At 33.2% G+C, this 27515-nt stretch overlaps 1 long non-coding RNA gene and 1 other non-coding gene across 2 annotated transcripts in view; one reads left to right on the top strand and one right to left on the bottom strand.

Moving 5' to 3' along the window:
• The window catches only part of LOC123613200 (uncharacterized), a 124264-nt gene that overhangs the window by 29005 nt on the left and 67744 nt on the right, over positions 1–27515 (top strand). The window contains exons 3-4 of the long non-coding RNA XR_006720541.2: positions 10431–10524; positions 10943–11084. This is a non-coding gene — a long non-coding RNA (uncharacterized LOC123613200). The remainder of the gene's footprint in view (positions 1–10430; positions 10525–10942; positions 11085–27515) is intronic.
• Positions 25502–25603, bottom strand: LOC123613211 (U6 spliceosomal RNA). Its single transcript, XR_006720564.1, has one exon. It is a non-coding gene; the product is annotated as a U6 spliceosomal RNA (small nuclear RNA).

The following is a 27515-nucleotide window of genomic DNA, read 5'->3' as shown; positions in this document are numbered from 1 at the left end:
AGAATGTCAAAGTTATTGTAAGGGGGTGATCTCAACCCTGTGTAAGCTGTATATTATGAGAACTTAATGTCTCTAGACTGCTTTTAAAGAAGGAAGAGTACTATAAACTGAATTGTGTCTCCCACTCCCCAATTCAGATGTTGAAATACTAACCCCCAATGTGTCTATATTTAGAAATAGTCTTTAAAGAGGTAAATAAGGTTAAATGAGGTTATAAGGGTAGGATGCTAATCTGATAGAACTGATTTTTTTTATAAGAAGATAAATAGACACCAGAGATTTATTTCTCTCCACTTGTGGACAAGTAAGAGGTCATGTGAGCATACAGCAAGATGTCAGCTGCCCCCAGGCTGAGAGAAGAGGCCTTGGCATCTTGTCAGCACCTTGATGTTAGATTTTCCAGCTTCAAGAATTGTGAGAAATGCATTTCTGTTGTTTAAACCACCCAGCAAGTAGTATTTTTTTTTATGACAACTCAAGGGGACTAGTATAAAGAGGAAAGAGGGAGGTATTTTAGTTGTTCTTGAGTGAAGGAGGATGATTACCATATAAAATAATTTCAGTGTAGAGGAGGGGGAAAACACTGAAATGATTCTTCCTCTTTACATATCTGCATCTAGGAAATAATTGAAAGTTGCCCTTCAAAATGTCCCTGAAACAAAGAAGCTATAGTCAAACTATGTGAGGAAGTCTGTACCTGGTAACTGCAAAAACTACACAAGGGGGTTACTAAATCTTTGGGAAGATTCCAGAGGGTGTGAATGGGAGAATCAGCTGAGCACTAGTAATGAGTTTCAAGGTATCAGGATATTTTAAGTGGACACTCAAGTCTGCTAGATAAGGGGACACTTAAAAATCCAGTAAATAATTTTTAAAATGTCCACATCCTAATCCTAAGAGATTCTTACCGTATATGGCAAAAGCAATTCTGCAGATATGATTCAGTTTGTAAACCTTGAGATAAGAAATCTAGTCTGAATTATCCAGCTGGGCCCAATCTAATCAAATGAGTCCTTAAAATGGAGAATCATCCTCATCTGTAGTCAGAGAAAGAGACATGGTGACAGAAGTTCTTTGAAGGTGAAGGATGGGGGACACAAGCAACAGAATGGCGATGGCCTCTAGAAGCTGGAAACGTGAAGGAAACTGATACTCCCCTTGAGACTGCAGAAGAGAAGGCAGCTGTGCTGAACTTCGATCTTATTGTGATCCATGTTGGAATTCTATATTAGAAAACCGTAAGATAATTTTTGTCACTTCAGCCAGCAGGTTTGTGGTAATTTTTTAGGGCAGCAAGAGAAAACTAATCCAAATTTGTCCTACAAATATAGACCAGAACATATGAAATAAAGACACAAGAACATAGCATAAATATTCCAAAACTTGACATAGCACACAAAGAAAATATTAGTCCAACTACACTTAGTAATATAAGGACACTGAATACTAAAATATCTATTTGTATGTAATTCACAATATGTACAAGAATATAACTGTGTGTTACACAAAAATTATTAATGATCGTAATATTGAAAAAGCTTTTACACAACCACCAACATGAGAAAAATGTTTTATGTGTGCAGGTAATTAATAAAAGAAGAAATACTGAGGTTCAGATGATATATATGCAAAAAGTATTCAAAGGAATGTATCCAAACTTTACACTGAGATATGTTTTATCACCTCAAATTAAATAATTTTAAGAAAAAGGCTTCTTGTACCTAGTGAAGTATGAACAAGTTAGAAAGCAAACTCATGCACATTGGAGTGTAAAATGCAGCATTACCAGTCCAGAGGAAAATTTGGAAGTATATACTAGAGTCTTTAAAATATCTCTATCTTACTGGCTGATTTCAATTAAGGAAAAAAATTGCAATATATGTTATAGTATTTCCAATTTTAGAAATGATCAAATTTTGTGACAACATCTATTTATGGATATTCTCACCAAAATATAATGTATAATAGCTAGAATTATATTTCTATGGGCAAACAATATCATATTGGTTAAATGCACTGTGGAAAGTCTACAAAGGATTACTATGCAACCAAAAAGTTATTACATTATAAAAAGCTTTAAAACCTTGGGAAATTCCAGCTATATATTTTTATCAAAAACCCATAGAATTTGTCCCACAGTTAATAAGAATCAGGAAGATATGCATGTACTGTACAAATATACAATATTCTATTCTCCTACATAGATAGTCCCTCTTCCATTCAGGGATTCTACCTGATCTTATTTTCCATACTATGTTGTTCAGCTCTTTCCCTTCTTCCCTTTTTCTCTTCCAAGATGAAATTCTCCTTCCCATTTTTTCCTCAGTCCATTCCCTTACTTTCTCTTCAGCATCTTCCTTCCTACCTCCCTTCCTTCCTCCTTCCTTCCTTCCTTCCCTGCTTCCTTCCTCCTTCTCTTCCTCCCTCCCTTCCTCTCTCCTTCTGTTCCCAAAGTAAACTATTGGGTAAAATTTCGAACAAGCTTTTTATTCCTCTAATTTTTAAGTGCAGAATGTTTCAACCCTCCTTTATTTTCTGCTTTCTCCTTCAAGAACTTTGCCTTTTATTAATATAGAATCGTTCAGGGAAACTTCTCCCACAAAGAGCCAACCTATTTGATATAAATTACACACTTTTCTAAATATAAAAGGCAGATGCAGTATCAGGTTTTTTGTAAAACATTTGGTAGCATATTTTTCTTATTGCTTCTACATAGAAAACTATGCAAAAGCAAAAGTTACCAATGCAAAGAGATAATTATCTATAAAGATGTTCATCATAGTGTTGTTTATAATACATTTTAAAAATATGAAGTAATCTAAATGTTCTTCACAATTAGTAGGTGCATTTTATACCTTGCTATATTCATATTGCATAGATTATAATGTATATTATATTATATACAATTATATATAACAATATATCAGTGTGGGATAAATAAATGCACATTACCAGTATTTATAACATGGTATTTACATATATTTATATATAGATCTTCCTCAACCTACAATAGGATTACATCCCAATAAACCTATTGTAAGTTGAAAATAATAGTAAGTCAAGAATGAGTTTAATACACCTAGCCTACTGAATATCATAGCTGAGCCCAGCCTACTTTAAACATGCTCAGAACACTTACATTAAGCTATAGTTGGGCAGAACCATCTAATGCAGGCAAAGCCTGTTTTATAATAAGTGTTGCTTATTTCATGTACTTTACTGAATACTATACTGAACATGAAAAGCTGAACGGTTGTATGTGTATGGCTTGTTTATCCTGATGATTGTGTAGCTGAGTGGTTGCTGTGGCAGCTGGCCAGCATCACAAGAGGGTATCATCCTGCACATCACTAGTCCAGGAAAAGATCAAAAATCACAATGTGAAGTGCAGTTTCCACTGAAGTGTGTTACTTTCACAGCATCGTAATTTGGGGACTGTCTGTAAATGCTATACCAGAGAAGCTAGAAGACATTGCTTCAGAGAGTTCAGATTCCATTTATAGTTCAGCTCCTGAAGTTAAGGCCTGAGCATAAGGTGTCTGCCACAGATAGTGTACAACTTATGGACTGAAACAAGCAAGCAGAGAAAATCATTAACCTTCCAGAGTTATTGTCTGGTTAAAGCAAACATGAGCAGTAAATAAGGAAAAGGAATTAGCTTTAGCGCTGGAACTAACTTGGTGTTACCTGTAAATGAAATTTCAAAAGCGTCAGATGAAGGCAGGTGGAGTCCTGCTCTGGCAGTACGATGGCCTGTCCTCCTTTCAATGAGTATATGTGCAAGCCAACATCCAAGTTCTCTAATTACAGTAGACTTGTAGCTATGTATGTTTTTATGGACATGAAAAATATATTGCCCTATTTTTCTAATTTTTTCCTTAAAGCAAGAAGACTTTCTTGCTTTAGTTGTAAAGAAGAAGGAACACATGTTGAAGTAACTGATCTGTTTTCTCTTTCATTGTTCATTGCTACTGAGCTTGTAATTCTTTTCAGCTGACTAAATCAGACGCCTCCAAAACAAACAGAAAACAAAACAACTACAAAACACTGGCATGAGTTAGTTCAAACAGATCAATCGGTTGGTCTGGAATAGAACCTGAGAGTTTCTAAAGTTTCTAATATTGAACATACAACCCAGGTAATTATTATCATGTCAAGTTTGAAAAACATTAAATTAGTTTAATAAGCTAACTTACATCTACTATGTAATTGAGACTAGCTGTTCTGGAAAAAGTAGTTTCCAAATTTGGAGGAAAGTTGAGGTAGGTAATTTTGGGTCACATGGGATAGAACTGAGAAACTGGGAAGCAACATGAGCACATAAGGTACTTGAACATAAAGAAAACGATGCTTTGAAGTGAAAAGTGGTGCAGAATAGATATATATATGTACCAAAAAATGTCTTTGCATTTTAATTTTTTTCTTAGGATGATCTAGGCATCCTTTTAATCCCCTCTTACCCTTCCCTGTATATAACATCCAGATTTCAAACCAGCACTGTAGGATTTATAAATTAGCCCCATTTTGGTTGAAATAATTTACTGCAGGACATCCTGGTCTTATCTACAATTATAAAATTATCTGAGTAAAGTACCTCCTAATGTTCAGAAAGTTCTTTCATCAACATCTGAAGCACAGCCAAGTTTAAAAGTTGGTACCACTTACAACTGTATTTTTACTGTGTTCACACACACACACATATAATCTTAATCACAAGTGTCATAAAACGACATGATGTGTGACAGTATTTCCCTGTCATTTCCCTGATAGGCGGTGAAATTATTTGGGTTTAATATCTCTTTAAACTTTACATTTACCCAAGGGATGTAATAGCTGATTGTATAGTGCTGTAAGGCAAAATGACTAAATTAGAAAGATGTTAACAGGGTGCTGTAAAATCTAGCAGGAATTTCCAAATTTGGACTTACCACATAAAAGCATAACAAGCTAAAAAAAATTCTGAGTATCTTAGGACCTGTCAACAACCTATTAAATGAGCTTAATTCTTTGCTGAAAGAAATATAAAGTGTGTTCAATTTAGATTTCTAAATCATGCAAGGCAAAATCATGTATTAAACTGTTGTTTATCAATGTTTATGCCAGTTTATATTAAAAAATTTAAAATGTCCATATAACTTTAATGAAGTAATTTGTACTTGTATTTCATCCTAAGGAAACAGAATAGGCAAATGTGACTTTACAAATGTTCTTTGTAACAAATTAACAATAACAAAAATATCGTAAATATATGACAGTTCACCATTTCCACTAGTCCACTATAAACTAATTTTATATTTAATTTAATTCACTACATTATAAAATGATTCTGTACATATATTTATTGGTTCCCCCAAATTGTAGGCAATTAATTACAACACAGTGGTGATTCCATTTCTAGGCCTTTGCTCATATTTTTAGTTCTGACGTTGTATCTGACTTTAAACACTTAGTAACCTCCTGCTACTCTCAGTTTTACTACTAATATAGTAATAAAACTAGTTTCAACTTTTTGTACTTACTTAATATTAGGTACTACTTGAATAATTTTAAAAGAAGAATCATAGTTCATTTGATCAGAAAGTTTTTTTTAAATGATTTATAATTATAAAATTTTCTTCTCGAGTTCTCTATTTGTAGCAAAGAGTTTACTTTTTCACTAATTATCAGTACAATGCTCTTCTTCTTACATATTGTTTTTTACAGTAAGAAATCTGTAAGAGAAATATATTATTTTCTTTGGGGTTGATTCATGGAAATGATGAAAATGGCCTTTATTGCCTTCTATCCTCTCTTTCTCTCTCTCTCTTCCTCTCTTTCTCTCTCTGTGTATATATATATATATGTGTGTGTGTGTGTGTGAACACATACATATGTTTATTTATTTCGAATGTCATTTGTATTGTTCAATTTACCTCTATCTCTAATGTTATTGAAATAAAGTGTCAATTTGCTCAAAATTACCACATCCCTAAGTTATTTTCAAACAGCTTAATGGTACTCATTTCTGTGATAGTTTCTGTTATCACTTTTTTTCCTCTTCAGGTTAGATTTCTTGTTCTGATGCAATCTTACTTGCTCTTTCAGGTAATCTTTAAAATTTCAATTTCCTCAAAATAAAACTTTTCTGTTTATTTGTAGCTTCTCAATTTTCTTCCTGACTTACTTATTCTAGTTCCTTAGCCTACCATTTCCTTTCCCTCTTTTTTAATAATCAAAAGTATCAAAAAATATTATCTTGATTTGGTGTTGAAATACCCCTTTTTCCATAAAATTTTCTCATCTCTCTTTAATACTCAAAATTTCTACTCCAAAATTCCCTTCTCTCTTTTCTCTCTCTTTCTCCCTCTCTCTCTCTCTCTCTCTCTCTCTCTCACACACACACACACACACACACAAACACACACCCTTCTATGCTTCTCATTAGGAATTATGTGCTTCATTCTGTAATATTCTGATCAGTTTTCATCATCTGATTCTGAGCAGTTTCCACCATCTGTCATCTTGAAAGAAAGATAGTTGCCTGTCTATTGTGAAAATGATTCTATTTTTGCTCAGTCACACTGAGACAGATACAAGCTGTGTTATTACTTCAGTTTACCATATGAGGATTGTAATGATTAAGCAATTTTTTTTCTGGTGTCATAACTTGCTGATAACAGAGCTGAAGTGAAAACATAATTCTTATTATTCTTAACTCAGTGACCATCCCCTTATACTTTTTTTAAACTAATACAATAGTTTAAAATTTGCCATGGTATCCTGAACAAACCATATAACTTCTCTAGTTTCATTTCGCTATCTGTGAAGTGTGGTGGCATTACATCCCCTTAAAAACACCTACACCAAATAGAGTGATGTTTTACATATTGTACTGAGACCTCCATCAGTTCACTCTGGTTGGTTAACTGGAAGGACTCACATGACTCCATGGGGTGAGCTCTCTAATGGCTGTAAGAAAAGTAAAGTGTACAGCACAGCAGGAGAAAGAAAGAACAGGCAATCACAGAAAGGCTGGAGAACTTCCAGGTACAGCCCTTCAAGATCCTTCTCAGCCTCAAAAGATGTGCATCAGGTTCAGATTATGAAACACCAAGATCTGTGTGAGGTCCTCAGTTTCAGGGGAACCCAAGCACACCAAGGACTTTTTGCCCACTTATCATACAGCTAAAACCAGGCTTGGTAACTATTTACATCAATTACAAGACATTCGCTTATATATCCTGAAAGAATGGAGAGATGCCGGTGCCCCCTGAAGAGTTTAAAGCTTTAAAAGGAATATTATAAATCACTAGTTAGTGTTATTATGTTTTTGACTAAGGGTCAGTACCAGACTTCCAGTTGTCCCTAGAAATAAGCATAGATTTGCTTCTTTCCCACTCCTACCCCCAATACTATCAGTCTCACATATAATTATTATTGCTAATGATGAGTACTAAAAACCTTTGTGGTAAAGACATTTCATAGACATTAAGGGTTTTGGAAGTATAAAAAAGAGAAGACGTGGTATTAGATGGGACTAGAGATGGAGCATGACTCACAGGATAGTATGTAGGTTTATTTGGTTCACTATTAAAAACGGGGCTGGGAGAATATAAATACACATCTTTATCCTGCTTCAGCTGTGCTGAAAAGTAGTAAAGAAATGAAAACAAATTTCCAGAGTTTCTCTTCATTTCAACAAAAATTTTATCCCCAAACTGAAATTACTTTGGAGAGAAAATAAGAACAGAAGGATATAATTTTGAACCAGTAGACTAGTCAAACTGATAAGGAAAGATCAGAATATGCTGACCATCTATGTATGTAGACAAATAGAATAATTTAAATAAATACTTAGCTGAACTTGAATCCCAGAAGAGGAAATTCCAGGATGCCTAAAGAGAAGAGTGGCCTAAAGGAAGAGATCTGCATATTTTAAAGCTCTTGAGAGTTTTTGCTTTTGGTTGTTTTTGAGAATCCAGGCTATAATGCCTCTACTGGGAGAAGAATCCAATAGCCCTGGTTTGGTGTTTTGGGGGAGGAAAATTGAGTTACTTGTATAAAGCTGTACATCAGGTATCAAAGAAAAATATTAGTCTTCAATTTGAAGAAAGATGCTTTGTGTGGAGCAGGGTAAATACAAATATGCCAAGGGCATAAAGCACTCATCTCATACTGTTATGAATTTTAATAAGCCACCAGCTCAGAAACTAACACATGGTGTGCACTCAACAAGATTTAGGGTTCCTGTCTGACCTAGGCACTGGCTATGGACACAGGACAATTGACTGTTATCCCAGGGGCAGCTATTATCTTTGATATTAAGAAAAGGAGGAAAAGAATGAAAAATTAAAACAAATTGAAATGAACAATAGAAACTAACATACATATCTTATTTGCCAGGTGTTATTAAATTAACTATTTAAAAATAACTGAATAATTTTATACATTTAAGGAGTGATTTAAAAGTCAATATTCATATCAGCAATGAACAAGCAGAACTGGAAATTAAAAACACAATATTATTTACATTAATATTCCCCAAACTGAAATATTTAGGTATTTCACAAAATAGACACAAAATTTGTACAAGATCTATATGAGGAAAATTGTAAAGCTGTGATGGAAGAAATCACAGAATTAGATAAATGAAGAGATGTTCCATGTTCATGATAGGAAAACTCAGTACTGTCAGAATTTCAGTTCTTCCCAGCTTGATCTATAGATTCCCACACTCTCAATCAGAATTCCAGCAAGTTATGTTGCGGTGTTAAAAAAACTGATTCTCAAGTTTATGTGGAGAGGCAACAAAATAATGGAGGAGGGGAACAAAGTTGGAATACTGATACTACCTGACGTGAGGTCATATTATAAAGGGGCAGTAATCAAGGCAGTTTAGTGCTGGTGAAAGGACACACTAACAGAACAATAGAAATGAGTAGAGAGCTCATAGAGGAGAAACAAAAATGAAGCAAGAAAAAAGTAAATGTCTGTCAGAAAAGGAAGGAATTGAATTTTTATACTCTATGCACTACCAGTTATCTTGCTAAAAAATCCTCTTTTAAAAAACAATTGTTAAATCTCTATGCAATTAGTAGAAAATATGGTATATGTGAGTATTCTTCAAACTTAGATCCTAGAGACTGTAAATAGGATGTTAGAGTCATCACTTTTTAAATAATTATTGTCTATCAATGAAGAAAACCGTTCTTAGCATTAACTTTTCTGCACAATATTTTTGACATAAAATAAATTTAAAAAATAGTTATTGTGAATAAATTTGCAATGTTTTTGTTTTTATGTAGCAATGGAAGACAGCCAATCTTGAAAAGCGGCAATACCAGAGCCTTAGTGGGAACAAAGATAAAAAACTGGAAAACTCATGTCACTTTACATACAACTAGAGGAACTTGTAATATGTAAAAGAAGTTAGTATTATGGGGAAAAAAAAACCCCTAGAGAAATGGGTTCAAACATCTCATTGTAGAAGATCCTTGTGGCAGGGAAAACTGATTCACAGCTCCTCCAAAGTTGTTGCTTTTTTCCTGCTGTCTTAGCTTTTCATAGTGAAGTATTGCCTGATAGAGAGTCTGTCAACCTTGAAGTATCTATCCTCCCAATTTGCTTGGTCCTATTTGTCTTCTGGACCATTTGCCTAGTGAAGATTCCTGGGTGCCAGTGCCAATGTCTCATTTTCTAACATTTTCGGCTGTATCAGCCTGAACCTGGGTAAGTGCAGATCTCCAACAAGTGCAGATCTCCTGGGTAAATTGTGCCTGTCGTAGAGAAAATAGCAACAGTTTTGGCTTATAGATCCAACTCAACCAGACCCTGAAGGTTCTGGAACCTCTCACCACTATCAGACTCCCGTGAAGCATCTTACTTGATATAAAGCGTTTCTAACGGCTACTTGGAGAAGACAGGTAACCAACATTAAAAAAAAAATGGAATTTTGACCAGTGAGAGACAGGAGACAGGAAGGGACCAGCAATGGCTGTTATGAAGCATGAGGCTCCATATGGCCACTGCAGGAGTATCTCCTGTTAGTACTGAGCTAAGTTTTCTTGGAAAGCCTTGACTTACCAGTTCAAGTGCCACCTTGGGTTAGTTTTTCATTTCTTTGTTATCCTTTCCATTTTCCTTATTTTTATTGCCCTGGGATTGAAATATCTTTCTTCTCCTCTCTCTTTGCTCAAAATGTCAACATGTAAATTTTGCCTTAAGCTGGAAGAGCCTCGCTATGACAAGGTGTCAGATTTTTCAGTGGGTAAGGACAACTAAATGACTAATGTAAATATGTAACATGTGCCATAAGTTGCCAGTTTTGTTGTATATTAGTAAGAGTGACTCATTAAAGTGGCCTGCAGCCAATAGTGTTTTGAAAATGTGTAAATTTAGTCGTTTCTTTATTTAATAACCTTAAGTATATTGCTTTTTTTTTTCTTCCTTAGAGCATCCACGGAGACTAGCATATCTGAAATACATCATGAAAACAACATTTTGAGATGTAAAATGGTAGAAAACTCAAATTCCCACAGAATCCAGGTAGGTAATATAAATAAGTCAAACAACCCGGCAGTGTACTGTACTAAAGTGGAGAGTGCTTGCCTAGCTGAACTGGAGCACCTTCAGAAGACAGGTGGTTCATGGGAATGTGGGTTCTGTGTTTCAGAATAAGCCAGACATCTAGATTTGTTTAAAAAAATATAAAATCTCCTAATGTTACAAGTATTGACACCAGATTCTAACATTTAAAAGTCACTGCATGGTTCGAAGAAAATATGCCTATAAGCTGGGCCAGAGCCAATGGTTTGTGACAATGGTGAGATTATCATTAGAGTCTCTGACCAGTTGACTGTGTTCTAGACATTGAAGGCTGAAGGAAAAAAGGATTCAGAGAAACATTTCTTGCTTTCAAGAAGTTCACAAAAAGCAATAATATTTCTTACCATTTTATGTCTAGTTTGCGGTGGAATACACAATGAATTTTCCCAGTGCATCCCAGAATGGAAGTCTATCTTTAAGGAGAATTTGATGTCCTTGTTCAGTCTGAAGACACAAGTCTATAGTAGGTGAATTCTACTTCATGGTGTATTAAACCACTCGTAAGTTATTTACTCCTTTTTATCCTTCCATTCTGAACTTAGTGTAAGGATTAAGGCAAATGTTAATAATTATATTTTTTAACCTAGATATGCTTCTTTTTTGCAATTGAAGTAAATCCTTAGGTCCATTTCACAGAAATAATTTTCTTTGGAGTTGAGTTAAAAAGTTCATTTTCACTAACTGTTACAACCTAGAGAAGTTTAACAAAGGTAGTGAGATGATTATTGATAATGCCTCTAAAATTCAGCCACATGTGATGTAATGATATATAAGCAACACTACAATTAAGTTATAGGACTTTTGTAAGTGACTATGCTGTCAGCTCATTCATGAATTCATTATCATTACAACTAAAATATTTAGTGAAGCAATAAAATGAGCATTGTGCGTTCACTAAATATCAGTCTAACATGGTTGACAGCGGTATGAGTAGTGTGGTTGGCAGAATTCTAAAATGACCCTCTTGATCTCCACCCTGTGATGTTACTGTCATGATTATGTTACATAGAAAAAGAGATTTTGCAGAGATGATTGAGGTTATTAATATGTTGACATTAAGATAATGCAGTTATCCCAGGAGAGCTGACTGAATCACATGGGCTTTTTAAAAGCAGAGAGTTTTCTCAGGCTGTCAGCAAAAGAGAAAAAGAGATCAGAAGATTGAAAAGGGTTTGTGTAAGGGAAATTCTCTGTGGCTGAGATAAAGGGGGCCTCATAGAGGCTTTTTGGACCTAAGAGTCATTCCTGGCTGCCAGCCAGCGAGAAAATGGAGACTATACTGCAGTCATAAGGGAACTGAATTCTGCTAATAATAATAATAAGGAATGAAAGAAAGGAGATATTTATCTTATATTTATTTTTCTTGTCTTATTACCTAAGTAGGAGCATCAGTTAAACACTGAATGTAATTGAACTGAATTGGCAATCTGTGGCATCATTGTCTTGCTTCTCATTTTAACAAGGATGTTTCTGAGTTTCACCATTCTCTAGCATGATTGCTGTAGGTTTCTGTTAAATAAACATTACTAGGTTAAGAAAGTTCCTTTCTTTCTTAGATTTCTAGTAGGATTTTTTTTTCTTTTTCTTTATTTTCTAGAAGAATGTTTCATAGCTAAGAATTTTTTATTCTTTAAAAGCTTATAAAATTTACCTGTAAAACTCTTTGTGCCTAGTGTCTTGTTGAGGGGAAGTTTAAGTCACTAACTACATTTATTAGTATAATTTTCATTATACTTCCCATTTCTTTGTTAGTCAATTTTTTGAAAGTTATATATTTTTAGAAAAATATCTGTTACATGTGAGTTTTCAACGTTATCTTCATAGAATTGTTCTTGGTACTTTCTTATTAAAAAAAGATATTTCAGGAACTTTTGGTTCCAGCTTCTAAATGTAAAGAGCTTGGAAATTATCACTTCTGTTATTACAACAAAAAGTAAATTTAGTAAACTGAAAATTAATGACTTTTCTTGGAGGAAAAAAAAATAAGAAATACAGCATACTTCTCTTAAGAAATCATGCAATTCAGAATAGAGTGAAGTGAAATACTTCAAGTATTTAAAAAATCTCACCAACCTGGAATTAACAAGAGATAAATTATAAAAACAAACAAACAAACAAACAAAAAAACAACTCAGATTTAGTTCTTCATTGCCACTGCAACTAGAAGCAAATGTTACTGTTTCCTGGTTTGATGCTGAGTGAATAGGTGAGAGCTGGCAATTCATTCAGGATAGTTCATATGCAATCAGTAGACACAATGCCTTATGTGACAGCTCTTCACTTAGTTTAATTTACTGTGACTCACATATATTAATATCCCCATAAGCTCCCTGGTGTCCCATTTCTGGCAGTGTGGGTCTCATTTTCTCTATATGGGATCCTCTTGTGAAATATTTGGAAACTCTATCATAGAAAGCATCAGAAGGGAAGGATGCTGCTTGGAGGAGTAGTTTTTTATATGGCTGACCAGGTAATTTGTTACTCATAGGGTGATTAAAAACACGCAGTTTGGATAAATTGTTTCAACATTTATTGTAAAATGTATAATAGGATATTATGTTGAAAATAAGGCCATTAAATGAATGTAATATCATTTGCTTTTCTTACTGTGTTTAATTCCTAGACTTCAAAAAATTTATTAAATTCATACCATGTGTAAGCACAGTGGTACATGTTTTAGAGATTCAAAGTGAATTGTAAGAAATTCTATTTTCAACAGTATGATTAAATAGATACCTCCCTGCTAAAAACTATGAATGCTTGATAAACTATAGTCATCTATTTATACATTTACTTATTTACATTAGGCCGGATCATGAATTTTATTCTGTGCAATAGATTGTATTGCATTAATATTGTTATTTGTTTCTGATGTTCAATTAAGATCAGATTTGTTCAATAGGCAGATTTGGCTCTTGTGTCCTTTTGACTTGTCCCCTTTCAATTTCTCATTGAAGACAGTACAAGACATTTCAGATTTACTGTTAACTTCCATATTCCAGCTCTGGAATCAGCTTTTTCTTCAAAAATACCTGACAACCTTTAGTGGAAAATGGTATTTAGACACCAAGATCAGGGTGATAGGTGTGCTCATCGATACCTGTGTCATTGCTTCTAGGCCCTCTTAAGTGGGCATATGACATACACAGTAACATTTTCACATCCATCCATTTATTTTTTTCTCTTTCCTATAAAACATGAGTTCATACTGATATTTTAAATTTCCAAAAGTGAGAAACTGGACTCTTGTTACTGTCAATATGTTTACTTACTTACTCAAGCCTAGAATATATAGAAAGTAGTTTCAAAATTACTAAGTCATATGACTACAAAAAAGGAATTTGATCTTTGTTTACTGTTCTTACTTTGTAGGATACATAAATCTTAAGCATTCAGTTCAATGAGTTTTCCCAAAAGTAAACATTCATGTAATTCCATCCCTATCAAGATATAGAATATTTTTATGGCCTCAGAGGGTTTTCTTGGGCACCTTTCCAGTTGTTATCCTCTCATTCCAAGCTAATTTCATGAATTTCTTTTCATTCATATACCACAATCTGCTTATCCATTCTCCTGTTGGTGAGCATTTAATATTGCCAATTTTTGCCTTTATGAGCAAAGTTTCTACAGCTATTTTAGTTTTTGTGAACACATATTTTTATTTCTCTTGGATAAATACCTAGGGGTGGAATTATAGAGATTATATCATAGGTATATGTTTAATTTTATAAGAAACTGCCAAATTTCCTGTAACTTATTATTCTAATTTACATTCCCATTATCAATTTATGAGCATTCCAATTGCCCCATATTCTTCCTTGCATTTGATGGTATCTTTTAAAATTTTATCCATTATAATTTGTGAGATTTGGAATCTCATTATGTTTATAATTTTTGTTTCCCTAATTTACCAATAATACTAATTACTCCTCATCTGCTTGTATGTCTGTTCATATGGCTTTTGTGTAAGGGTCTATTCAAATATCTTGTTTTTTATTTTTAAATCCATCATTGAGATACAGGGTTTTTAAAATGTGTATAGTCTGGGTACAATTTTTTCATCAGACATATGCTTCACAAATTTTTCAGAGTATTTTGATTAAAAAAAGGTTAAAATTTTGATAAACTCTATTTTATCTGCTTTTCTCTTTGAGAAATATTATTTCTGTATCCTTTCTAAGAAATTTTTGCCCATCCTTTGGCTAAAAATATTTTCCCATGTTTTACTGTAGAATTTCATTTTGATTTTGTTTAAGCCAAATTTGTACTACCTCAAATTTATTTTTAAGCATTGTCTAAGGTAGGAGTTGAAGTTTATTTTTTGTTTCCATATAAGATACCCAATTATTCTTGCAAAGTTCTTGAAAATAACTTATATCCTTCTTTGGATTCCTTTAACATCTTTGTCAAATCGATTGACTATATAAATGTTGGGTTATCTCTGGACTCTATGTAGAGATTTCTTAATTATTGTAGCTTTATTATATTATATTAAGACTTACAGTCAGATAATGTGTCTCTTAGTTTGCTCTTTTAATCTCTGTTATTGTTTTGTTCACTTTCATTTTTTCCATTTTCCACATGAATGCTAGAATCAACTTATCAATTTCTACTTAAAAAATGCATTATCCTAATGACTGATTATTGATGTTGAATATCTTATGTGCTTATTTGCTATGCATATGGTTCTTTAATACATGTCTTTTAGAATATTTTTCTCATTTCTAATAGGATTTTTTTTAATTATTGGATTCTGAGCAATTCATACGTTTTAGACACAAGTCATTTAACAGATATGTGACTGTAAATATTTTCTCTTAGTCTATAAATTGTCTTTTTATTTTATTAATAGATCACTCACTAAACATTCTTTATATTTTTGATAAAGTCCAATTTGTCATTTTTTAATGGATATTGTTTCTGGTGTCATATATACAAACTTTTTGTCATAACCAAGAATATGAAGGTTTTCTCCAAAATTTTCTTCTAAAATATTTTTAGTTATATATTTTGTATTTGCCTCTATGACATTTTTGAATTCATATTGTATATGGTAAGAGGTATGGGTTCAGGTCCTTTTTTGCCCTCTTAGGGATATCAAATTTTTCCAGCCTTGTTTCATTCAAAGCTGTCTTTTATCCATTGAATTGCCTTTACACTTTTGTTAAAAATCAATTGACCACATTTGTGTGTGTGTGTCTGTGTGTGTATGTTTAGTTTATTAATATGGTGAATTACATTGAGTTATATTTGAATATTGAATCAGCCTTGCATTCTTGGGATAAACTACTTGGTTGTGATATATTATGATTTTTATATATTATTAAATTTGATTTGCTGGTGTTTGGTTGATAAGATTTGCATCTATGCTTCTTAGTGATAGTGGCCTATAGTTTTCTTTTCTTGCAAAGTCTTTGTCTAGTGCTGATATCAGAGATGAGACTAATACTGGATTCATAAAATAATTTTTGAAGAGCTTTTTTCTCAGTTTTCCAGAAAAGATTGTGTAGAATTGTATTTTCTTCCTTGGTTGTCTGGGAAAATTTGTCAGTGAGATCATCTGGGCTTGAAGTTTTCTTTGTTGGAAGGTTCTTAAACAGTAATTTATTTTAAAAAAAAATAGAGAGGACTATTTAGGTATTTGTTTCTTTTTGAGTGAGTTTTGTTCATTTATGTCTTTCAAGGAATTGGTCTCTTTACTTTTAAGTTGCCAAATTTACAGACAAAGCATTATTTGTAATACTTAACCTTGCAATGTCTAAGTTCGTAGTGATGTTCTCCTTTTTCATTTTTGATGATGGTTATATTGCTTTTTCTCATTTTTCATTGTCAGCAAGGCTAGAGATATGTCAATGTTGCGAATATTTGAACATCTAATAATTTTTATTTTTAAGGTTTTTTCTAGTAATTTTTAGTTGATTAATGAGCATTTTAGATAATACATTGTAAAATCTTTCTTCTTTATATTCTTTTGAAGTGTATTATTTCTTAACTGCTGTGCAGTTAACTTGGTTAACTCGAATTCAAGTCTCATCTACTTAAAAAAATGTGAAAACTCTGCTTAGTTTTCAGCTTTACAGCAATGGCATTTCACCTTGAAATCTTCCTCATTCACGTACAGATTAGGGAGAAAACAAGGATTTAGGTGGCATTTATGTATATAGCCTTTATGGCTTCTCCTTCTGTAGCTATCTCCTTCCTGAGATTTCTTCCTATGTTTACCATCCAATAAATAAAAATCATAGAACGTGACCATAAACAGTAAGAAATGTAAGAAAAGTCCAGAAAATATCCTAATGAGCATATTCTAAGTAATTTTTCACTGGACAAAAGAGATACAATTTACTTACTATTGAAACATAATGGATTGATTATTAAGTATAGGAAAGCTGAATTCTAGATCTGTCCCTACCACAAGTACGGTTTTAGAATAATCACTTAAATATTTGAACTCAATTTGTAGAATAGGGATAATAATACCCTTTCTCTCTCCCTCATGGAGTTATTGTGAAAATCAATCAAATAGTGTTATACTTAAAAACACTTTCTAAAACTGCTAAGCAATATATAAATATTATTTTTATTTGCAGATATAGATATAGTCATTTCTTACATATTTCTTTATATTGTGTTATTTTATTATCTTTTTAGTTAATATTTCCTACTCTATTTTCCATTGTCTCACATAGGGGAAAACTGAGCCAGAACCAAATTCCCGATTAGTTAGGGAAGTTATCTTGAACATCCTAACCAGCAGTCCCTCCAATGACAGCAAATTCAGCAGAGGAACTATATAACTAACCTTCAGATTTGTGAGGAATAGTAATTTGTTAATGTTTTAAGCCACTAAATTTTGAGAATGTCCTGTTACAAAATAGATAACGGATAACATTTTAAAATAATAGCTAACACCTTGGCAATATATTATTGTTTTCCCCTGTTTGTAGTTTTGACCACATTATGACTAATGCAAAACTTTTTATATACTAAATAAAACTTGGACAGTGTTCATTCCATTGTTGGTTCTCAGTTAAATAATGTAAATTAGTAATGATTGAATAATAATCAGCAGTAGATATCCAATTCTGCTTATATATTTTCAGCTTTAGTCCTGCAGATAAAATAACTATTTCTATTTCCTCTTTCAAGAGGAGTAAAGGTCATTGTCAGTGTACAGATTTTTACTCTACATAAAAGATTTGTGCTTTGGGTTCCCTCATATATGATGCTCTGATCTCAATCTTGATTGTACTCTATCTTTACTGGACTTAGTGTAACCAAAGTATTTCTTAGATAAGTATCTAGTGTTATGTTGGCTTTATATCATCACAGATGTTTGGGGTGAGAGGAGCCAGAATTGAATAAGAAGCAATACTTTAAATCAAGGGAGTTTAAAAAAAAAGTTAACTTTACAGATTTATTGGTATTATTGCTCTATTTAGATTCAATATTGATATTATAATAACCAGTGTATTTTATAATAAAGAGAAAAGATTACAGGAAAACATTTATGTGGTTTGGGGAATAGAAATATCTTAGAATGTTAGTAGGTATAATTCTTAAGGAATAACCCTCTAGCCAGAGATTTCTTGTTTGTAGAAAAGTGTTTCAGCCTCCTAGACTTTCCCTGAGTATCAAAGGGCAGATTCAACCAGTTACTAATTAGAGGAGTGAAGGAATATAGAAACAAAGGCAAGGCAGTCAAGAAACAATAGTGCAACAATGGGGCAGGGTCCTACTTTCTCCTCAAGGGAAATATATAACAAGCTGATACATCTCTCTTGAGTTCTTCCATGGGAACTAAGGCAGTGGAGGTGATAACTTCAGGCTGAGCACAAGCACTTGGACCCCAGATTGGTTGGAAGCAGAAAGCTGACGATTGAGATTCTTGTAACACCAGCCCATTACCTTACCAACAACCAGAGGAAGGTTACAGACCCAGCAGACCACTCGCCAAATTTTGTCTATAGAAACTGTTCCTTGACACAACATTGTAAATCAATTATACATCAATAACAACAAAAACAGAACAAAACAAAAACAGAACAAAACAAAAACTCTTCCCTGAAAACCGTCGGAGAGTTTGGGTCTTTTGAGCACAAGTCATTCTCCTTGCATGGCCCTTGCAATAAACTTTTCCCTGCTCCAAACTCTGACTTTTCGATTTGTTTGGCCTCACTATGCATCAGGCAGGCAAACCTGAGTTAGACAACAGGATTACCTTTGCTACATTTTCAAAGACCAGTTATTTCAGTCTATTTCTGGGCTGTCTATTCTGTTTCATTGAACTATTTGTCTATTCTTTAGCCAATACCACACCATCCTGCTTACTGTAGGTCTTGGGAAATCGGTAGCATCAGTCTTCTAACTTTATTCATCTTCAGTATTGTATTGACTTCCTGGGTGTTTTACATCCCATACAACCATTTGTCTTAGGATAGGTCTTCTTTCATTGCCCATCTCTGCCCCACCTCCTCAAAAAATTGACTTTAATATGTCAAAATTTTTAAATATAGTGATACTTGTAGCACTCTTTTTTAACCTTCAGTTTTTCTCAGTTCATTATTATTTCCTCGTTTGTTTTGGTCTATTTCAGGTATTCCACTTTCACTTAAATTAGTTTTTAAAGAAGGACTTGAAATTTTTTCTGACTCTCACTCTCTTTTCCTGTTCTTTCTTCCCCTCATAGCCTTGTTTATTTTTTTCTCAATGTTCTTGGAAATGAGGCCCTAGATAAGCAAATCTTTAACACTTTTTAAATAACATCAAAGTGTTGTAAAGGTCATAAACATTAGAAGAACGTAGGAAGGAAAAAATAGATGCCATCATTGAACATTACAGATGAAAGCATTTCCCTTTATTTCAAAATTTCAAGTAACCGTTTAGTCTTTTTTCAGAATTCTAGTCAATTTATTGAAATGTGGAAAATGTAATTTTTCTGAAAAATTCAGAATTCATTATAGCTTTCATTTCAATTGCTATTATATTAATTCTGTCAACAGGAAGACCTTTATTAAAATGGAACATTTCTTGAAACATGTTTTCAGAATAGAAATTCTGAATTATCAAATTATATTTATTGCTATAAATTGATTTAGAAAAAATTAAATGCATAAACTAGGTTCCATAAGCTCACTGTAGTAAATTTTGCTTTTATATTTTTGCAATTAAAATTTGCTTTATGGCTACTACAGACAGCAGTCAGTGAATCTCAGTTTCATCAAACTGGAGGTTGGCAGTTCTTCGAGTAGGGGATTGTATTTAGAAATTTCTTCATCTTGTGAACTGACAGCGTACAAGCTGATTGGCCTTCAGGCCTGGGATCTTGGGTCAGGCCATTGATAAAGTTCAGTGGCTATGAAATAGGTCACCGATGGCTATTTATAATTTATTTTCTGATAATTTTATCATGCACATGTACTCAGAGGCCATGGGTTGCAGTTCGTAAATTGAAACAAATGAATAAAAATATGTAAAACTAATTCTGTCAATTTTCAAAGCACTAAGATATTTGTTATAGTCATTTAAATTAGTATGACTTTATGCATTAACTCTAAAGCTGAGGTGGACAATAGCGAAATATCATCCTGTGTGTGCTCCTTTATGAATTTTCAGATATGAGCATTTGTAAAAATGACATTGATAAAGAATTATAAAAGTCAATAGAAAATATAAAGAGTAACTCTTTCATGTGCATCTAGTTCACAATTCTTCATTGCTATTTCTTTTATTTCTTAATGTTTAAGAATTTAAATAATTACTTCATCTCTTTCATATGCATAACAAAATGTTCCATGTAAAACATTTCTTATATATTGCTTTTTAGATTTGTTGTTGGTAAGTATTCATCTCTCACTGTTCTTTGAATCTCTTTACTGGTAAATTCTGCAAAGACTTTTTGGGGGACAAAATTTTGTTCTGCTTGATTGACAAACACAAATTCTATATTGAATTTCCTGCAGTTTTCATTGCAAATTTTGTTTTATATTTAGTTAGGAAAATACTTAATAGCTTGAAAAATATAGTATGTAGGCGTAATTTAAAAGACTATTTTACTAAAAAAACAAAAATAAGAATAAGCTTTAAAAAGGAAACAAACACAAAAGAATAAACTTTTGTTTACATATATAAGCATTAATTAAATAAAAACTCTGGTAAATATTGTAAAATAAGAGATTAATTCTGGAAATGCTTTCCTTTCATTTGTATTTTATTTTGCTTGATTTTCATGGGATTCTGTGTTCATGGGGAATACAGGGTTGTTTCAAAAGATGATGATTGCATAACCCAAGTCTAATCAAACAGAGGACATAAAAAATGGCAGAGATCAGAAGTGCAGCTGTTTTTACCATGGCCCTACTATGCAGAGGACATAGTAAGGAAAGTTTTCCTTGGAATTTTGTTCTTGAAAAGCTGAAAGCAGGTAACAGCCCACAGAAAATAATATACGATCTTTAGAGTATTTTTCTGGCAACACAAATCAATATTTGATGTTGATTTTGGACAGGTAGGAATCGAGTACTAGGTACCACTCATTGCCACGTTCCTTTTAAGGGTAGGTCTATATCTGGTTTAAATAAGTGTGATGTGTTTAAATGAATAGAATTCTTTTTAAATAATGCAATTTAAATTACATTTCTATTAAAATGTTTAAATATCATGTGAAAGATAAACATGGGATCCAGGTGAAGTGTTGATGCCTCTCCTGTATTAGCATGTAAACTAAACTTGGTAGAAAAAATGACTAATTGGTTAAGTGACTGTTACTAGAGAAAGTGGTATTTCTGAGAAAATGGGTGATCACATGGAGTGATCAGTTTTATTTGGCATAAAAATCCACAGTAAGAAAGACTGATGTGTGCACAAATCAGACTTGGTGTGAGCACGGTTAGTGGGGAGGCTGAACAACCTTGTGGTTAAACATGAGAGCATTGGAATTAGACTGTCTCTATTTCAACTTTGGCTCTGGCTCAACTTAGCTCTGTACTAACTATGGGGAAGTTACTTAAATTCTCCAAACCCCAATTTCCTCTTATGTAAATATGAACTAATAAAGCAGTTAGTGTGAGGAGTGAAATAGATAGTTTGTGTAAAACTCTTAGAATAGTGGCTGGTGCATGTAAGTGTCCAATAGATGTTAATTCATTAAATGTTATTTAAATCTCATACTATTCTATAGTATGACTTCTGTGATGAGAATTAACATACTACACAATAGAATGTTTGTATACTCTCTGTATAGAAGATATTTTATAGACATTAGTTGAAAATTACTGATAGTTGTGTCTTCAAACATAATTTCTCCCTCAAGTGGGAGCAATATTTCCCATAGACCTTAAGACTAACTATTAAATCTGTAAAGTGATCAAACAGCCCATAAACTATGCTGTGGTGGCAGCTGCTATGTTTACTTGCCACACTTCCATAGATTCGGCCAGTGAGGAGACAATGAGCCCAAGTGAATCCACAAAGTATGTTACGTAGCAGTTTAATAGACTCACAGAGAAACCTGAAGCTATATCTTAAAATGGGGGCAAGATAGATCTGCATGCTACTAACGCTAGGACTACAGATGAGAAACGGTCTAGCATGTATCAGTATTTGCAGGGCATTTCACCAAAACTTGCATCAGATGGTGGTCAAGCATCGCCTGTGTAGTCTATGTGGTTACATGCACTGTCTCCAGGTTACCAGAATAGACTTGTTTCCCCGCAAAGTAACTAGATCAAGAAGAGAACCATAAGCTGGGGGATATTATTGACCTGTTTCAGCCTCTTTAACAGCTTCCTAAGTTCGATATGCATTGTCACCATAATGTTGCTGTGTTTGTAACTCCAAAATTGAAAAAAGCCTCAGTAGGACTGAGTCGCTCCTTCTCCTCAAAACATACATTCCATCAATACTAAAATGCTATAGTTACAGTTTTCTGATGTGCACACTTCCATGTGTGTTTCGAGCATGCTACTCTTCCTGCTCAGAATTCACCTCTCCCAATCCCCTCTAAATCTGATGAACTCATTTATCATTTAGAATACTCTTAAATTCATAAATATACTCTTCTTCCCTACTTTCCCATCAGATGGTCCTCACTATTCTGTGCCTTGGATATATATTTCTGTTATGTTCACCACACTAACCTATTATTTCTCTTTTCATATTGATCTCCAATAAAGTGCAACACCTTTGAACTTTGGTTTATGGTTTTGTGTTTCTGACATAGAGTTCTTTTAAGTTTTTGTTACATTGAATAGTTGTGTATTTTTCTATGAAACTGTCCACTGTCTTCCCTCACTTTCCTTCTAACCAATGACAGGTATTTGAAAGATAGACAGGTTTAAGGGCACATTCTTCTGAAATGGAGCAGAACAAAGTTAAATGATCCAGAAGGAGATCATTCAATGCCTAGAATTAGACCATAGAATGATAATACTCAAACCAACACGCTCACCCCATCTTGAGGACTGTTATGAAGCTAGAAATATATTTTCTTTCTTTATTGTTGTTTAGCCTTAGGAGATCTGTATTTCAGACTTATAGGAAACAGATACCATTAAAATATAGTCAATTATTATTGGTGAAGTTATTCATCTCTTTAGTAAAGGAGGTAAAACTAATATTAGTTCATATTATCTCATAATTTGAATTGGTAATAAATTGTACTGAAAAGTCAGATGAATAGAGGTTATGAACTTTCTTTGTTCTACTAGATGCTTCCAGGGAAATATAACTATTTGACTTGTCAAGAAAAGTAAACTATTATCTCATAACAGGTTCATGGAAGAATTAAGATTGTCATATATTTTATTTACTATTTGTCACTATAGAAATAAATTCAAAAATGAAGTTTTTGATTTGGGCTGTTTGATTTTTCTCAGGTAGATCACGTTTTGGCTAAAGATATCATCATGGATATTCTCACCTACCAATGTTTTCTAAACTTGTCAGATAATAACAATCACTGAGATACTTGTTATACCTCAATTGGTTCAATTTGATGAATTTGTATTGGACTCTAAGAATTTGTTTATTTTAACGTGAAGTCCAGTAATTCTCATTCTTTTAACATACTTGAACAACTGCATCTAGTAGTTTGGTGAATGAAAAATTCTGGAAAATTTGCAGGTCTTTTTGGTCAAAAACCACCCTTTTTTCCTTTGAGATATCTACTTTTCTTTCCAGATTTATCTCTCACCATTAATCTGTTTGTTTTTTAAGAATTAGTCATGTTGGACTGCCTACCTGCTCCCTTTTTCGTTTGCCCATGCTGTTTCCTGCACTTAAAATCTTGTGGCTTTCGAGTTTGCTTCACTTGGCTAACTTCATCTGTCATCTGAGACTTAAATCTAGAGTCTTCTAGGAATGGTTCCTTGACATCCTATGCCTGGATGTCTCCACCTGTTGTACTGTAAACCACCTGTGCTGCCCATAATACTCAGCATTCTTCACTGTACTCCTCTTTTTAAATCTCCTCAACTAGACCATAAGATTGTTGTGGGCAGGCACACTATTCATTGCTCCTCATGTTCCCAGGTTGCCTAACTCTGAATTATTACTATGGACGTCTAATGAATGTTTGCTAAAGGAATGAAGAGTACAAATCGTTTGAGTTCTTGCTTTATAATTTTAAATCCCTAAACCTGCATTACTTTTAGGGAATGTGCCTTTTTTTCTTCTTGGTGTATCTTCCACCTACATGAATGACTTTCATGGCTAGTTTTATATTAGTTGCAAACACATTTAATTAACTAATTTTAAAAATTATCAAAGAAATATATATATGCAAATAGTGTAAGGTAATATAAATTAAAAATGAACCTTTTACTATCTCTAGCTCATAATACTATTATTACCAGTCTCTTGTTGCTATTTCTAGCAATGTTAATATACATAAAGCACATATGTGTAGTAATTAAATATCTTAAATTAATATAGGCATTAATACACAAATATCCATATGTACATGTTTGTTTTGTGTATGCTTTCATACAAATAAGGTAATGCTGTATTTAGATCTTAGGAAAAATTTCATATTAGCTTATGTAAATCCATCTCATTCTTTTTACTGGCTGTATATTATTTTATTTTATGTATGTATCATGATATAGTTAATCCCTTCCTACTGGATGTTTAGGCTGTTTTAATTTTTTTCTCATTGTAAATAATATTGCAATGAATATTTACTGCATACAGTTTTTTGTGCACTGAAGAATTTCTATGATTAAAGTAATGTTCACTTTGGATAGATATTTCTGAATTAATCTTAAGAAAGACTGCTACAATTTATACTCCTATCAAGATAAAGAGAATGTCTGTTTCTCCACACTCTCAATAATTTTATATTATTCAGTTTATATTAGGGTGATCTTGTATGTGTTTTGATTAGCATTAATTTACATTCAACTGAACAGGAGTATTTTGCATGTCATTAATAATTTGTATTTCCAAAGCACATTGGTTGTCATCTTATATCTTAGATATTGTTATATCTTAATTTTTCTCTGCTTTAAAGCTCTCTAAAAGTTTGTTTTTTCATCTTTTGATCTTTAGTTCTCTGTTCATTTACAAAAGCCTAGTTTCCATACTGTATTTTTTCTTTTAAAAATACCAAACTGTTCTTCAATATCTGACTATTTAAAATATATATATTTATATTTTATATAAGGTCAGTTTTCCAGTTTTGCCATTGTATTTTTGCCATTAGAAAGGATCTGATATTGACATAGACCTAAGTTTCCTTTTTCTTTTTTTAAAAGTTACAATTTAATGAAATTTGACAGTCAATATTTCCTGTGAGGTTTTATTTCTTATCCGCCTACCTAGAGTTAGGAATACTTATTACCTGTTCAACAATTACAGAAAAAAAAATTTTCAAAGTTAAAAAAGTTCCAGATTTGAGGTATATAAAGAATACTCATTTTAAAATGCGGAATTCTTCCAAATTTGGGTGTCATCCTTGCACAGGGGCCATGCCTTCTTTATATAGGTCCAATTTTAGCAGACGTGCTGCTGAAGCAAGCACTAATTCTTCTAATCACAGATCTTTCTATACTAGTATAATAGTATAGAAAGATCTGTGATACATACTAGTATAATAGTGTGTGTATGTGAGCAAATGCACGTGTGCTCCAGTATTTAATATAACTTGTTTTACTGCTACCTGAGTGCTCTGCCTGTTCTGGAGCTGCACTTGCTGAAAAGCAGTAAAATATTTGTGCATTATAAATTTTGTGTACACTCTGAGTCTTCAGAATGTTTCATCTATCTTTATCCAGTCCTAAAATAATACAGATAAACTGGAGATAACTTTTTATTATTTTAGTGTTTTGATACAGTCTTTTTTATTGAAGTATACCTGATGTATGTTATTGTATTAGTTTCAGGTGTACAACATAGTGATTCAATATTTTTATACATTATACTCCACATAAAGTTATTATAAAATATTGGCAATATACCCCGTCCTGTTACGTTACATCCTTGTATTTTATTTCATCCTAATTTCTTAACGTTCAGTCCTACATATATCTTATAACATTAGATAGCTTGCCATTAGAAAGCTCTTTTAGCATCTTGTTTTTACCACCCTAGTTTTAAAATGTATTTAAAATTTTTGCATCTTAAAACAGCTATGAGCATATATTAACTTGTTTTAAACTATAGTTGAAAGGAAATATTTATGTTTGTGACATTTTGCACGTCTCTCTCTCTTCCTCTTTCTCTCTCCCTCCCTCTCTCTCCCCCCTTAAGGAAGGCAGGCAGAAGGCAAGGGGAGAAAGGTAATTGACCCCTTGACCAAGTTGTTCTGTTTGGTGCGGTTGTACCACATTGCCCTTGTGAGGTTTACAGTAAAAGCCGAGCAGAGGTCCAGAGTAGAGGGACTAACAGTGTTAGGATCAAAGGCCTAATTGTCTGTTTTCTTGAAGTTAGGGTTATTGGCAGCTGCCATTATACCATCCATGCTGCTGTCACCCAGCACAGCCAACAGTATGCACTAATTGCAGTGGCCTTTTCATCAAGTAAGATCATCCCACTAAACACAAAGAGCTGTCTCTCCATTAGCACAGACAGTAGCCAGCTAGATCAGCTGGGCTCCTTGAGTATGATTGGACTGTCATATTGTTATGATTTGTTCAAGTTTAGAGCATTTAGCAGATACCCTTTGCACCTCTCTTTGTACCTGAATACTATAACCTGACTGCCCCTATCATTTAAGAGGGTACTATAGCTTTTCAAAGTTCAGCAGCGCACAATTGCAGGCAGGCAACTGGTTTCTGACAAGAGATCAATACTGTCCTTCCAAACGCTGGAGTCAAGCTGCTGGGTCTGTCAGAGGGATGTGTGCTGTAATTGGATCATGGATGCTGCGAGTCATCTGAGTTTCCCTTCAGCACTGTCACAGCTGTCAGATGTCATCCCTTTGTACAGCTGTCACTGCGGGAGGGTTGGGGCTCTTTTTCCGTTCTAACCCAATGCAAATGTCCACTTAGCAGATGAATATTGAAGATATTAGACACTTCTTTATGCCTTTATGCAAAATAAAGATCTGTGTCATCTGTGAATTTCATGGAAATAAGTTGCAATTTATTCACTGTGAGAAAAGTGAAGTGAAGCCTGTAAAAATGAGAAATTATTTGGTTCAGGCTATTAAAAAAAGGAATATTTCACAGAATAAACAACAATATGTAGATATTTTTCTTGAGATAGGAAAACTAATATTGTGCAGTATTTAGAATGGTCAGCTGATATTTAGATGATATTAAAAAATATATACATGTATCTTTTGCTTTGTCCATATTCTCAGAAAAGGAACAAATCTTGAATAGATTTAGATCCTTTTATTAGGTCCTTTTAAATCATTAAAATTTACTGAAAAATATAAACTTAATATCTGTTTTAAAGTAGCAATACAATAAGATTTAAGGACCACAGCT

This window comes from Camelus bactrianus, chromosome 5 (genome assembly GCF_048773025.1).
Source record: "Camelus bactrianus isolate YW-2024 breed Bactrian camel chromosome 5, ASM4877302v1, whole genome shotgun sequence".
Taxonomy (NCBI): domain Eukaryota; kingdom Metazoa; phylum Chordata; class Mammalia; order Artiodactyla; family Camelidae; genus Camelus; species Camelus bactrianus.
Note: the sequence above shows the minus strand (reverse complement) of the source record. Positions and strands in the feature narration are given on the sequence as shown.